Genomic DNA, 14,896 nt, shown 5'->3' with positions numbered 1-14,896 from the left:
CCTGGCGCTGTAGACCGCTGGGGAACCCGTCCTGGTTTTCCCTGTGAGATGGTCCCTTTCTGGGTATCTCCAGGGTGAAACCAGGCATCCCCGGCATCTGTGGGGGGCTGTTGTAGAGATGAGGCAAGCTTAATGCCTAGAGTTACCGAGTGTGTTACCTGGTTAGAGTAGGCACTGAGGCGAGAATTATCGAGTCCGTTGACTCTGGTCCAAGACCCTGCCGCATTGGGAATTGAACACTGGTCCCGGGCCGTTCTCTGTTCACAGGTCTGCCGCCTCTAACCAGTGAGCCACACCTCTCCACAGAGGAATAAGCATTAAAATCTATTAGAAAGAAAAGTAATTGTTATTTAGACATGTTGTAATTTTAACCACTGGCTGATACATACATGTTTTTAATAAATATTCTTAAACTTCATATTATGATATTTTTGTAAAAACCGTCTGTTAGGTTAGGGGAGAAGGGGTGGGACTACAGATATTCCTATATCTTCTAAAGTTAAGTTCCCACAACAACATTAAGGGACTCTGTGCAATGAATCCGAAGGCTTCATAAAAGTCCTCTTGCTTCACCCTTTGGCAAAGTGGACTCAAGACAGCTCAAAGTGATATTTCACGACCACGTTGAATTGTATCCCCATTTATCTATCATCATTTAGTTCATGTATAATTATCAATAAAATGCAAACATTACGACTCAAATTTTAGAGGCATGGGATAAGGAGCAAATTATTATTTTTTTAAACTTTTTTTTATTGAACAGAGCCAACAGGAAACAGCCATTATTTACCTATAACAAAAACTTGAACTGTAAGCAAACCAAATCCATATTCAGTGCTTAATAAATACAGATAGCAGCCAAAAAAGAAAACACCATCATCAAATTAACAATCAACAAAATAATCCCAGACCCTCGAGAATTTCTTTGTTTACCCCACTCGTTTGGCATAAGCTTCTTCAAAGCACTTTGTTTGTTTCATTTTAATCAACCATTTCTCAAACAAAGGTATTTCCGATGATCTCCAGTTTTGTAAAATCAATGAACGGGCAACCAACATAGCAATAGCAAGAAAACGTCCCTGAGTTTCGGGAAGTATAACCTCCCTAGTACCTATCCCAAACAAAGCAGCTTCTACTGAAGGTTTGTACATTTTCTTAATCGCCCTACTAAAATATGCAAAAAAAAATCCCCAAATGTTTTCAGCTTAAGGCAGGAAAAAAACAGTATGTCGCCATCCCCCTTCTGCTAAAGCACCACAGCAAAAACAGCTATTTATCACCTATGGATATACTTTATTTAATGCTTCAGGGGTGTAATATACCATCCAGTTGGCAACAAAATGCCATTCTTTTATAGTTGCAGCTCTCAAAGCCTTATTACCTAAAGTTGAAATCTTTTGCCATTCTTGAAAAAACACATTGTATATGAGCATTGACTTTCTCCAGCATCTTTAACACCAACGTAGATCATCTTGATAGTTCAATAAACGGTACCAATTGCCCACTCCAGATAATCTTGAAACATATAGTGCAGAAGCAATTTTACATGGGGGGATGTTAAATACGTACCTCTAAAATCAATTCACCTATGGTATCACATTTTCTTGAATGTAACCACACTACTGAAGACATTAAGTGGTTCATATTGGAGAAAATGGTTCCTAAGGATGGAATCAATATCGACAAACTCAGGAAAAAACGTGAAGTGTATTATATTTTCTTATTGGACACAGTCCAAAATGGTCTAAATCAAGAAATACCTTGGGAAAATGCAATCATTTAATAATTTTTCTCGAGTAGGAATTTATTAGTTATATCTATGGAAATCCCTACGAACCTGGACCTGTCATGTTCCTAAAATGATCTGTATCCGTAGAAGTCTAATATGCATATATTTAATGAATAATTGGATGCACAGTTATATACTAACAAAAAAAACTTGATTGTAAATAATTAATCCAGAATTTGTCTATGCATATGCATTTATTATGATATCCATTTTTTCATCGTAATTCGTAATCATTGACTGACTGTCTAAGTAATTACATATTTTTGTGTAATTGTACTTTTAGACCTTATGTACAAGATATGCTGTGGTTGTCAGCTCTTTATATCTTAGAATCTTTGTATAAATCTTATGGTTGCCTGTTTTAGAAGCTATATATTTAATTCCGCTTGTTTCGCTTTTGAGAACCACATTAAAGGCAACTAATCTCATATAGAACATAAATTATGTTCTCATAACAGGCGTTCTAACTTAATGACCGAGATATGATTAGGGTCTTTTAATGAATAGTTTGCCCTACCCCCTAATGGCCGGTTTGAGTCATCTGGATGACATATATTACAACATAAAATGTCAACTTCGTTTATATATCGCTTCCTTTACAAAGTCCTCGATAGTGTGTGCACTTGCATCTATTACGGCATTTCCTAATTAAATAAAATGAAACCCACCCAATTTAGAAACCCACAATTAATGAACTGCATGGAAGCAGGTTGCAGACGCGTCGAAATTGTTCGATCCCGTGACAAATATCTTTGATCGCGCTCGCTCTGTTTACAAGACACACGTGAGTAAATTTCGGCTCGGTATTTGAATTTGTTTCCGATCCTGCCATTGGTCATCTCGCATTCCCTTTTTAATTTAAATAGAGCCCACTATCGCGTTGTTCGGTTCTTATCGTTTTTTGCTGTGCTGATTCGGAGCCAGTACGAACCACACGAAAGGTTGCCTGCATCGCCCGGTGATTATCAAAGGTAAAGAATGCAAGAGAGCGAGTCCCCCACGCCCCCCCTTTACATGACCGCGTTTGTGTTTCTTGCTCCAAGAATTTATGGGGGCATTTATAATTAATTGACGTCTCCTGGTTTCCCATAGGAGCTTCAAGCGGCTGCCCGACATATCCAACATGTAACACTCGGCGATCATTATCGAACATTTTTCTCTCAACTATTTAAGATTCAGGTAACAACCACGAATCTCCGACAACGAATTGCAATTAGCTTGTTAGGAGGTTTCATATCCTGACACAGTATATTTAGTCTATAAAAAGTAATTTTTTCATCTATTTTTAGATTTGAAATTCGATCGTTATGATTTGCCTCAGTTTTTAACGAATTCATCATTTAGACATCGCTGCCCAAATGGGACTCCTAATTGTAAGTAATACACGTTGATATATATGACTGTAGCCGTCTACTTATTTATAGTAACCCAGTATCACGGTCTGCATAATATAGCCTTTATATAATTTCATTATAATCTATCTAGGAGGAGAATCTGATACCATCCCCGATATCGAAAATACGCGGGTCTGTCGCTCTCTGTTAATATGAATCTTAGGGATGACACCGTGATATCATTTCTTCTAGTAAGTAAATCGCCCCTATTCTATCTATCCCAGATAAGCTACTCTAGGTTTAGCCATGTTTGTATAAGGGGCGACGATTACTTACAATACCCAGATAGTAAGCGGGCTGCATATTCATATAAACGGAAAGCAATCTTGTCATATAGACTCATATCACAGAGAGAGCATAATTGTGCATTACCTAAAGTTTTTACTAGGTCTGAAGCCATCATTCAATAGGAGAAATATCTATAGACTCCTCAGCTTTTACCTTTTTACCATCTATAGGTACTTGATAGATCAGCAGCCGATAATAGTCATTGATAACATGTTCAGATCTCAGTTGCGACGTATTTTTAAAACAGGCGTCTTCTCTTTCACAGACATTATCAATTCCATACATGTGCACAGATTTGTGTCCCCATCGATATATTGACTGAGCTGAAACCACAGCATATCATTGTTTATCATCTTCCTTTAGGTAAGAACATCTATACCTATACACAGCCATAAACGAGTGAAAAGATTTGTCTAGTTATAGATTCTATAATGTGCCAAAACGAATAGGTTGATCTCCCCAGAAGCCTGGAGAAACACATTTTAATTAAATCAACCACATTAGGTCATTTTAGATCTTGTTGTAAATATATGTATATATTAATGCAACGTAATAGGGTATTGTTCTATTTCATATGTATCTAATTGTATATATTTGTGAAAAAATTATTTGTTTCATCTTCTTTGTTTTAAAAAATTCTTCACTGTGAAGCTATGTATTAGGATTTGGAAGGTTCAAAATATCAGTAAATTTCATAATGTATCAGGTTACATATAGTGCAAGTGTACATATATATATGTTATTTTCCTTAGTAGTGAATACCTGCATTGATTAATGTGTTATTTCTTTAAACAGGCGAACGTATTGTATCATTTACATTCATATTGTGTGTTTTATAGAGTAGTGGACGGCTACCTGATGAAGGCATGTATGCCGAAACGCACGTTGTAGACATCTGCCGCACTGCCTGAGCCAACGTTTCCGTCTATCATCTGGAATTGTATATATTGTTGACTTTGTATGAATTGATTTAGATGTAATTAATTTTCTCTAATGTCATCCATTTCTATATTATTTTGTACAATTCAAAAAAACAAAAAACATGATGTTAGATAACAAGAATAAATAAATAAGATTTTACACTTATTGTTGTAGAGTGCCTGTCTCATACAAATTATATATTCGAGATATTGAAGGGTATTCTTTAGGATAGCAATTGTTTAGAACATGTTTCTAGCTATAACTTTCTTACACTGAGATGTTAAATATAAAATTATATTTTTTTTAAAATTAATAATTTGAATGAATTAAAAAAAGAAGGTTTATAGGGACTCAGACTTCTAGCCTGTACTTCTTCTCAAGTAATCAACCTGCCCTGAATGCTCAATTGATTCATAACCCCCAAACCAGAGTCATTCCATTTTTTCAATTGAGTAGAATGAATATATAAACCTACATCTCGACACTCGGTTAATTTTAATGAAAAGAATCCCGAGAGATGTTTTTGTTTAAAAATAATACAAGGTCTATTTGAAAAATCTATTAACATTTTATATCTAGTTCTCTTTGTGAGTTTAGATATCTTTAAAAAAGTAGGAAGTTGTGTTTTGGCCTCTTGGATCATTCTGTTGATAAAAAAGTTATCAACCCGATATGGTTTAGACAATAAGCATGCTACATAAACAAAAATGAATGAATATTTGGAAGTGCCAACCCACCCAGCTGAGTATCTAATTGCAGAATTGGCAACTTAACTCTAGCTGTATTTTTATTCCACACAAATGACCAAATCATAGAATTGATCCCTTTAAAAAAACTAACGTTAACCTTTACCGGAATGTAAGTAAACAAAAATATCAAAAGGGGTAAGATAGACATCTTAATCAATGCCACTCGTCCTATCAAAGTCAAAGGAAGATTAGACCTTTTATCCAACAGTTTGTGAATCTTGATACTGGTGATTCATAATTATTCTTAACCAATTCCCTATAATGACCTGTAACGTAAATTCCCAATTACCGAATGGGATCAGAATTTCTTACCTGTTGTTTTAATTCTTCTGGGAGCCATGCCGGCTCAGAATTAAGCATTAAAATTTCAGGTTTGGAGGGATTAATTTTATAGCCCCCTATTTGTTCAAATTTCCTAAATTCTGCCAATGTTGACTGCAGATTTAACTTTTCTGGATCTAAATATAAAATAGCGTCATCAGCGAAAAGTTTCAATTTCGCCTTTCCAACAATTGGGGCTCAAATGTTCCTATTAGCTCGTATTCTAATAGCAAGAGGTTCAATAAAAAAGGTGAAAAAAAGGAGTGATAAGGGGCAGCCTTGCCTTGTCCCACGATTTATCTCTATTAACCCTGCTTGGTCCCGATTAACTATTATCTGAGCCTGTGTCCCTGGTAAATATTTTTAATCATAGTTATTACTGAGACGGAAAACCAAACCTAGAAAGTGCATAAAATAATGAATCCCAATCAACTAAATCAAATGCCTTTTCTGTGTCTACCATCATGATGCAAGCAGGTGTCTTATTGATATTAAAATAATCAATGGCTTGAATCAAAAAGCGGGTATTGGTCATCATCATGGGGCCCGCTATAAACACCGTTTGATCGCCATGAATCACTTTCTTAGCTGCTGAAGTAATATGCTGTGCTCAAATCTTCATGAAAATGTTATAATCGGTATTTATTAGACTGATGGGTCAATAAGAATTCAGAATATTGAACGGTTTACTCTTTTCTACAAAGCTAATTATTATCGCTTTTTTAAATTCAGAAGACACCGCCCCACCTGTTTTAATATAATCAAATAATTTTTCAAAAAAAGGGGTCAACTCCTTCACAAACATTTATAAAATTCACTCAGGATTCCATCCTCGCCAAAAGCTTTAGCCTATATCTCGGCTTCTGTCATTTTCATCTGCAACATCGTCACTAAATTTTGCGATATTATAGGTACTTGAAGTGAAGCAAAATACTCCTAAATCATCTCCGAGTTAACCGAATATTTAGTGGTATATATTTGTTGAAAATGTTTGAAGAAGATTTGAGGAATATCAGCTCTATCAGTAACTACTATATTTGATTGGGGATCTATTATCTCTACGATACAGGCAGATTCTTGTCGAGCCCTGATTGACCAGGCTTCTTACCCACCATTTGAGTTTCTTCATAGACCTTCTGAGAATGTCTGAGAGCTATTTATTTCTTCTAAGATAAAAAAATCTCTTAATACCTTCCTAGCCTGTTCCAGCTGAGTCCGATTTAAGGAACCCACCGGTTTAGAAGCATGGACCAACAACTGCTGGAGCTGTGCTATTTCATCTGAACATTCCCTAATTTTCTTAACGGAGGCGGCAATCATCTGCCCATGGGCTGCAGCCTTAAAACGCCCCCAGATAGAAAACATATCAACAGTCCCTTCATTAATGAAAAAATTATCTTTTATCCAGCATCTAAACTCATCCAGCCATACTGGATCTTAAAGGAGAAGGCGGTCCATCTGCCACTTGGACCTACGCTTTTTAGAGAAACCCATTTCTATACATACTTGAACATAAGAAGGAGCTAGAAAAGGCAGTAATACCAATATCTGCATCTCTAAGAATCAATGAACGTGACAACAATAGGAAATCGATTTGAGATGCAATTTGATGTTGGTGTGAAGAACAAGATCAAGAAAACGCCATGCATGAAATAGCTTAAGATCATCTACCAAAGCATCAAAAAGCTTCTTTGTTTTGGGTTTCAGTTGTTTTTTCCCTTTATTTGAAGTATCCATTTTCAAATCCTGAATATAATTAAAATCGCCCCCAAACACAATTTACCCCGAAACCCCAATCAAAAGTTTGTAGAGTGTATGTAATGCAAATTCATCATCAGATATTGGCCCATAATAACTAACAAAATTCAGAAGCTGACCATTTAACGACACCTGTACCCAAATCCACCTCCCCTGGGGATCCCTTTGTTCCTGAAGAAACACCCAGCCAAATTCCCGAGAAAAATAAATAGCCACCCCCCGCATTGCAACACCCGCTGAAGCAAAAAAAAACCTTGAAAACATTCCTGGAATATAACATTTTGGGGTATTAGTTTTCAGATGAGTGTCCTGCAAAAAAAGAATTTTAGTTTTAAAAGTAACTAGCCACCTAACCAACCCAACATATTTACGTCTATTCAATATTCCATTAACGTTGACAGGAAGAATTTGGCATTTACTGTTTAAGCTCATTCTACCAAATAAAAAAAGAGAGAGAAAAAAAAGAAACTCAATGTACTGCAATTCTATTCTAAATCGATTCCTGCACCATTTAGTGCCTTCCTGATAGCACCTGCTCATTTTTCCTATTAACCCCAACGACCCTAACCCTCCCTCAGCAAAAACCCTCCTCCCCTTAGGAAATGTGGCTAGTCCCGCCATCCACATACTCCACCCCCCCAAAACACATGCTGGTGCCCTCATATTGCACCAAAGAGTGACCTCCCCCCTCCCAAAACAAAACGATTATAATAATGATAAGGAGCAAATTCACTGACTTTTTTCGTAGGTGTAATAAGTCAGAGGTCATTTTGGTTAATAGGTCTCTTGGTTTTTTCATGCTTTTTGATACAAAATTCACTGCTCTTCAAAAGTGCAAATTGCACTCGAGAGGCCCCTCATATCTTCTTTTACATAAATCTTGCAGAAAGAAAACAGCATTTTAATACAACTCGTACGTTTAACAATCTCATTTAAGTACTGTTATGTTTTGCAATCACAAATATAAGTCTTTTATGACACTTCCCCTCATTAGTTTTCCCTGGGCTTGTTTCCTTCCTATAGATCATCGGCAAGAAATTCACAAAGGTGTTTTATTAGTTGGAGTTTCAACTGCACGGAAATTATGTCTCGTTGTCTTGTACAAAATACCATTCATCAATGTAGAGGTGTATTTAAGTTTGCTTCCTTAATTCAAGGAGGGTATTTTTTTCGTGGATGGTTATCACAGGATCCCCAGAACGATCTGATGCATGTATGCAAAAGTTAATATTTACTTTGTAGGTAAAATTAGCCACTCGCCCCCCACACCCCCAATATGTGCAAGGTCAAGCAGCAGAAGTTATTTTGATCAGACTAGAGATTTTGCTCCAGGAAAATTCAGCTCCCAGGCACTTCAAGCTGTGAATACAGTGCCAAATGGCAGGTCTCAGGCACCCACAGCAAACCAAAGACTCCAATGGACATTGAATCACATCAAGAGGCTGCGTCCTGCATCCTTAGCCATAGTAACTAGTTATTTTTCCTGCAGACACTCAGACAGACGCCATACAATTCATTCAGTTAGTATCCATCAGAACAGAACAAAGCTTCACCTTCAAGTAATTCATTCCTTTTTATTCTCCCAGATGTATTTTCGTGACTGTGCTGATCCAGTATTTCTGTTTTGGTGATTAGCCTCCGACAACCACAGTTGCCACATACTTTTTCTTTGCTGATTAAGGGTTAGACTAGAGGGTGTAGGTATAGCATGGGATTTAAAAGGGTCACAATTGAACTTTCACTGAAACGATTTTTAAACCAATCCTTATTTCTCCCTGATGTGTGCCACAACTTCTATTACCACTGTGTGACGTAGGCCAAAGAATAGGAGAGTTAAGGCAAGTGATCTATTACAATATAATGCATGTCTCAACAAAGAGAACAACACAACTGAACATAAATACCTGTCATAAGGCAACTCCTCCCACACTTTAAGCTCACAGATTTTCCACACCTACCTTCTGGGATGTGACAGGCAAGGTGCCCCCAACAGATAGTGCAGCTAGACAGTCTAGGAAAAACCCATGCAGCAGAGGGTGAGGTGTGATGCAGCCATTCTCACTTTACCACTACACCCAAAAAGAAGGCTTGACTCTTAAGAAATAAATCAGTCAGTTTGTAGAGCGCTGCTTGTCACTCATGAGGGTATCCAATTGCTGGCAGGGTCCCAAGGGTTCAGCCGATGAGCCAGTTCTTGAGCGTCTTGCAGAAATCTAGTAGAGTGGCAGAGATCCAGAGGGGCAGGGGGAGGTGGTTTCATGCCCTGGCTGTGAGGTAGAAGGAGCGTCCATCATCCCTGCTTCAGTGAATGCATGGGGTGCAGGCGACTCAGAGGGAGGCATAACTAAGGTGCCTGGTTGGTTTGTGAAAACTTAGATGGTGGTTGATGTAGGCTGTTCCGGAGTTGTGCAGGGCCCTACATGCGTTGGTGAGCAGCTTGAACTGGCATATCTTCTGAATTGGGAGACAGTGGGCATCTCTGAGGTGTGGGGTGATGTGTGATCATTGAGGGAGATCAAGGATGAGTCTGGATAAGGCATCCTGGTGGTTTTGAGTCTTTGGCATAGGTGGGTTGTGATTTCTGCATAAAGAGCATCCTGTAGTCCAGAATGCTGGTGATCATGGCTTGAGTAATGGTGTGTCTTTAGTTTTGGGGAAGCCACTTGAAGGTCTTGCTTAGCATGCACAGAATGAAGACGCATGAGGATCATACAGCGTTGACCTGAAAAGTCACAGAGAGTTTGTTGTCCAGACTGATGCAGAAGTTTCTGGCATAGTCAGTCGGGGTTGGTGTGGGGCCGAGTTCTGTAGGCCACCAGTAGGTGCCACATGGAATGCTTGTAGCTGAAGATCAGTTCTTCTGTCTTGTCCATGTTGAGCTTCAGGCAGTTGTCCTTCATCCAGTTTGCGACGCTGGTCTTGCATTGGTGGAAGTTAGTCCAGGTGGTGGCGGAGTCTATGGAGAGGGAGAAGATTATTTGTGTGTCATCAGCGTATGAAATGATGTTGAGTCTGTGGGATCTGACAACACTGGTGTCATGTAGATAGAGGGTAGGGCTGAGTGATGAGCCTTGAGGGACACCACAGATTATCTCTTTGGGTGTGGAGGAGAACGGTAGAAGGTGAATCAGTTGAGTTCTACCAGTGGGAAAGGATCCAATCCACCTGAGGGCGGTTCCTTGGACACTGGTGTCATGCAATCTGGCAAAAAGCGTGTGGTCGAAGGCAGTGGAGCAGTCCAGGAGAATCAGCACCACTGTCGACCCCTGGTTTAGGAGGGCCCAGATGTCAGTGGCTGCAATCAGGGCTGTTTCAGTGCTGTTGTTGCTGCAGAAGCCAGATTGGGAATTGTCCAGGAGGTGGTTTTGTTCCAGGTAGGTAATGAGTTGCTGGTTGATTGCTGGTAAACCTAGCAAGGGCCTGCTGTTGTCACCAGGGTCTGCTGATGTTTTTTTTCCGCAGGGGTTGACTACTGCATTCTTCCAGTCTTCTGGGAAGGTGGCCGTGGTCAGGAAGGCGTTAATTAGAATGGTGAGTTCTTGGCTTTTCCTGGTTATTCAAAGGTTGAAGATGAGTGAGGGAAAGGGGTCAGTGGGGGCCTGGGTGTACCAATTATATGAAGGTGATTGTTTCTTCTGTGGCGAGGTAGTTCCAGGTGGTGAGACAGGATTTCGTTGTGGGTGGGGAGTTGTTGTGCTGGTTGTTGAAGTCAGTGGGCCTGAGTTGGGGTTGGAATTCCTGTAGATTTTGGTGGTATTGTCGTGGGAGAAGTTTGCAAGTCTGTTGCGGAGGTCTTGTGAGGGGGTGATGTTGTTTGCTGTGGCTACGGGGTTGGAAAATTCCTTTACAATGCTGAAGAGTTATTAGTTTTTGTTGGAGCTGATTTCAAAGCATGTCACCAAGGATTTCTTCTTTGAATCCTGTAGTTGTCGGCGGTAGTGGTTTAGTGCAGTTTTGCAGGCGTTTCTGTCAGTGGCATCACTTCTCTCCTCCTCTAATGACTGCTGCAGCTAGAATGCTATTGAAGGCAAGAAACTAAGCAGCTCTCATTGAGTGTGATTGCATTCATAAATTAGGTTCTCAGTGCAGCTGTTCACCTAATCATACAGAATTGCACAGTGCCTTGATAACAATATATTACTATTACCTCTCGTAAAGGGTTTTACAAATAATGTTAATTTAATGTTATTACATTTAAGGAGCATTTGTCAGCATGGCGTTGGGCCATAAAAAAGATGATGTACAAAAATGAGAATGCAAATTAAAGTTATATTAAAATAACAAGGAATGCAATCTAGTAACACCGTGCTACTGCTTTAGAAAAAAGGGATATAGCAATGGTCAGACATAAAAAGAATGGAAAGGGAAGCTGGATGCTAGGAAGGCATGGTGAACAAACCAAATTTGAGAAACTGAACCCTCGTTCCGGGTTGAATAGTACAGCCAGAGGTAAGACTCAATATGTAAGGAGGAACAAGTACTGGGGCACTTTAAGCAGCACAGAGAAACTCAAACAGAAGGTTGTACAACCGAACAACGCAGGAAAACACATTGCATGCCTTAAGCACGCATTTTTTACCCCCAATGTTCTTACAACGCATATTTTTTTTACCACATATGCCATTACCATGCATTGTGTATATATATATATATATATATATATATATATATATATATATATCGAGCTTTAAGCACAGCATTCCTGTTGTCCCATCTAGTTTAGGCACCTTGAGCCTTGGTCACGGGCAGGAAATAACAACCATAGTGTCTGTGCCTACAAATGTATACTGCTTTCAGGTCACCTGGCGTCGATTGACGAATCTGCGCAAAATTTTCCAAACTTTTGGCCATCTCCGGTCCGCCCCTATCCTGAAAGTTTGGGGGTGATTCGTCAAGCGGGGGTCGAGAAAAAAGGGGGGGCCCAAAATGCGTTTTCCCTATGCAATTTCCCATAGGACCTTTCGACGCAGCTACAGCCCGAACTGCTGAACGGAATTACACCAAATTTGGCAAAGAGGTAGTCCTTGGTTCAGACTCGTGCCTTTTGCTTATTTGCTAAATCCGTTCAGTAGTTCCTGAGAAAATGACAGTTAAAGTCATTTATATATCTATGGGCTTGGAGGGTCCACGTACCCTAAGCGTAGCCTGCACGCACCCTGCCGTGCACAAGCTGCCTTTTAATTGGCTGTCACACTCCAAATCAGGAAGTGTTGACAGCCATCTTGTGCCTCGGTAGAACACACATGTAAACACTTACGTATACATTTAGTCATACATGCTAACAAAGATCAATAGAATACTATTAAATATACTTATACACCTACATCAACATTGCACACCAGCACACATCCTATTCACTTATGGAGACATCCTACTCACTTATGCAAACAATTGATCATACTTATATTTACTAAGCTACACACTTACACAAACACCACTTTATGTATTCATTAATTTAGAAAGTCATACTAAGTGTGTTATAAAATCACTATTACAAGTATACAGTTATCCATACAGTTACTCATACAATCACTGAGTCTTAGGTATACTTATTTATATACAACAACGGTCACCTACACTGCCTTTTATATTTCTAGTTTGTTGGACATATATCATTCAGAAATATATTTACTCATCACCACACCCATAAAGAGATTAACTCACTCAAACAACTGTTTCCACATACACTCTTAACCTCAAATACCTACTAAATGAACTATTTACACAACTTTGGACAGTCATACACATCCCACCCAACCACACACACATTCATTCACTATCCTATACAAATACTCACTTTACTAATTAGTAACTAATATAGACTTTCACATAGCTAGTAACCAACGTATGTAGTTGTTTACACAACAAGAGATATAGTGATACAGGTATTCACACAGTGTAATCACTATCCCATATATTTAGTGAGACACATTAAATTCGTCACTTAGACAGTCAATCACATTGCTAGTAAATCCTCCATTCAGAAACGTATACATCCACTCACTCTTCAAGGCACTATATATAAATATATATAATACTTATTTAAATATGGAACCAAACAAAATTCACTGGATGATGTCATCAGTGATGTCATTTGAGATGTCATCAGTGATTTCACTGACCATGTCATGAATGATGTAATATGTGACGTCATCAGCAGTGGATTGCGGGCGTGCGAGTTATAGTTAGTACAACTAACTATAACGGGGGAATTTAAGTGTTTTTATACGAGGGAAATGTCCAGCTAACTTTAACACCCCTAAAACCTATGGTTTTTTCAGTGAATTTCTAAGGTTTTTTAAATGCTAATTCCTAACTATAACATGTCTGAAACCTATGTTTTTTTCAGTGAATTTATATATATACTAGCAGCCCGTCCCGACGTTGTCCGGGTATGAAATAGAATGTGTGTAATGTGTGTATTTGGCAAGGGCAATTTATTTTAAAATCTCGTGGTAGACAAAAAATTTTGTTTCATTAGAATAGGGACGGAGAAGGCCCATCTGCAGCTCTGGTTGATGTTAGCAGGCGCGTGTAATTAGTGTAGTGATCCGCCGCCTGATCCCGGCTACGACCCTGGTTGATGTTAGCAGGCGCGTGTAATGTTGTTGAATGAGAGAGTTATCAGCCGCGGGTAAACCCGTTTAATGAGCGAGTTGAGTGACAGCGAGTAGGAGAGGCTGCAGTAATGGTCCCAGCAGACACGCTCATTTGCGTGTTCCCCCACTTGAGGCCCAGATGCAGGCCTGTTTGATGTTAGCAGGCGCGTGTTCCCCCGCTTGAGGCCCAGCTGCAGCCCTGGTTGATGTTATCAGGCGCGTGTAATTAGTGTACTGATTCGCCGCCTGAGCCCGGCTAGAGCCCTGGTTGATGGTAGCAGGCTCGTGTAATTTCGTTGAATAATGAGAGAGTTCAGTAACAGCGCGCAGGAAAGGCTGCAGTAACGTTACTTACCAGACCTCCAGGTGAACGCGTTTGTCACGTCCCCAGCACATGGCCACAGCAGACGATCTTCTGATTAATGTATGACCCACATGGCATGAAGGGCGGAACGTAGCCCCCAGCTTGCCCCTTGATGCGGCTCAATTGCGTTCACATGGCATGAAGGCTGGACACATGCCCCCAGCGTTTTTCACGCCCCCAGCGTGTCACGCCCCCAGCGTGCCCCTTGATGCTGCGCAGCAACGTAATTGGCGCTTGTATGTACGACTCACATGGCATGAATGGCGGACACACGCCCCCAGCATTTGTCACGACCCCAGCGTTTGTCACGCCCCCAGCACACGCCCACAGCCCACGATGTGATGGCTGTACCACATGCCCCCAGCGTTAGTCACGCCCCCAGCCCACGCTCACAGCACAAAGCAGACACGCCAACAAGGGACTACTTTGCTGGCACGGTTCTTTTACCTTTTAAATGTATAGAGGAGTTGGCCTAATGGCTAAGCCGCTCGACCTCGGACCTGGGGATCTGGGCTCGAGTCTTGGTAACGACACCAAACATCCTGTGATTCTGGGCAAATCACTTAATCTCCCCGTGCCTAACAAAAATGAATGTGTGTCCTCATGTAATGTAACTAGTGCTATGTAAAGCGCTCTGATACCTGATTCAGTTCGGGTCAAGTTCACGCTATATAAAACTATGCAAAAAAATATATACATGGTGGCTGTCTGCA

The sequence above is a fragment of the Lissotriton helveticus genome, chromosome 9 (assembly GCF_964261635.1).
Source record: "Lissotriton helveticus chromosome 9, aLisHel1.1, whole genome shotgun sequence".
In the NCBI taxonomy this organism is placed as follows: domain Eukaryota; kingdom Metazoa; phylum Chordata; class Amphibia; order Caudata; family Salamandridae; genus Lissotriton; species Lissotriton helveticus.
This window is presented reverse-complemented; position numbering follows the sequence as displayed.